The sequence below is a fragment of the Dipodomys ordii genome, unplaced genomic scaffold (assembly GCF_000151885.1).
Source record: "Dipodomys ordii isolate 6190 unplaced genomic scaffold, Dord_2.0 Scaffold38, whole genome shotgun sequence".
In the NCBI taxonomy this organism is placed as follows: domain Eukaryota; kingdom Metazoa; phylum Chordata; class Mammalia; order Rodentia; family Heteromyidae; genus Dipodomys; species Dipodomys ordii.
Window position 1 is genome coordinate 14339286 of NW_012267254.1, and position 1478 is coordinate 14340763.

Sequence of the window (1478 nt, forward strand, 5' to 3'; positions counted from 1 at the left end):
TACATACACACAAAAAATTCAGGATGGTCCTTCAACATAGCAGTTAAACACAAACTGTTTTTATTAATGACCAAAAAAAATATTGCCTAATATTAAAAAGCACAACTTGTTCCTGAATGCAGAGGAAATATACCATGGAATTAAACATTCTTTTCTGATAAAAGAAGCAACTACAGAAAGCCTTTATTATATTTGTTCAAAGTAACTAGTGCTATTGAGGAAAAAACCCAAAAAACTCAACAACTCCCCCAATACTACTTACAAAACCATTATCAAACTTGATTTTCTTTAGAATGTATTGTTTCACACCATTAATTCAAAAACCAAGACTCAGATTTTATATCTATATATATGTATAAATATATATAAAAACAATGCAAACAATTATTGAGCTTCATCTTCTGGACAAGAATGCCAAGTTAGTCTCTCTTCATAAAAAGCGATTACAATCTGAGGACATTTCATATTTGCCTCTTTTGCCAGCACCAAGTCAGCTTCATTTGAATCTTTCCATTTCACGAGAAACATCAATTCTCCATTGCTGTCTGTGGCACCAATTATTCGTTCAGGATCTAGACCCCTGGCAAAGCCCCTTGGTTTGTCAGCAGTATCTCTTTTCTTCTTTGATTTGCTATCATCAGATTCACTGTCTGATAAAGATTTTCTTTTTGTACCATCCTTTTCTTTACCAGCTTTTTGAGAATTAAGAAATGCTTCAATTAATTCTGGACAATCTAAATTTTCTTCAGGTTCCCAAGTATTATCAGCATCTGTAAAATCCTTTTCTCTTGAGGTAATATTCTACCTTCCCATTCACTACATGTCGGTCCAGTACTTTTTCCACAACAAATTCTTCAGGCTCTGCTTCTTCAACATTTTTATTCTTTCCATTTTGCTTCTTTCCCATTTTTGCAATGTAGTTTTGTTAGAGGTCATTTTTAATTGTAGACTTGAAGAGCTATTACTCAGATGCTCCAGGTGGCGATCCTGAAGCAGCAGCAGCTTCTACAGCCCACAGGCTTCCAGCTCCAGTCACAACAATGGTATTTTTGTTCTTTTTTCTTTTTTTGGTCGGTCATGGGGCCTGAACTCTGGGCCTGGGCCTTGTCCCTTAGCTCTTCAACTCAAGGCTAGCACCTTACCACTTGAGCCACAGCACCAATTCCAGCTTTTTCTGCTTATGTGGTGCTGAGGAATCCAACCCAGGGCCTCAGGCATGCAAGACAAACACTCTACAACTGAGCCACCTTCCCAGCCCCACAACAATGGTATTTTTAAGGAAGCCATCAGTCTGTGTGTGGTCATGTTAGCCATTAGTCTAACTTGGGAGGTATGCAAATTAATGCACCAAGAAGCTAGGTTAATAATTTCAAATGTTATTTTATTAAAATAAGAATCCTAGACATAGGCACTTAGCTAAATGAGTCCATAAGTGTCTCAACATTGGAATAAAGAAATTACACTGTTTCTCTATCTCT

General features: G+C 36.8%; 1 pseudogene; it reads right to left on the reverse strand.

The window, feature by feature from the left end:
- Positions 1 to 384: 384 nt before the first annotated feature.
- LOC105986981 lies at positions 385 to 946 on the reverse strand (annotated as a pseudogene).
- Between the last annotated feature and the right edge of the window lie 532 nt (positions 947 to 1478).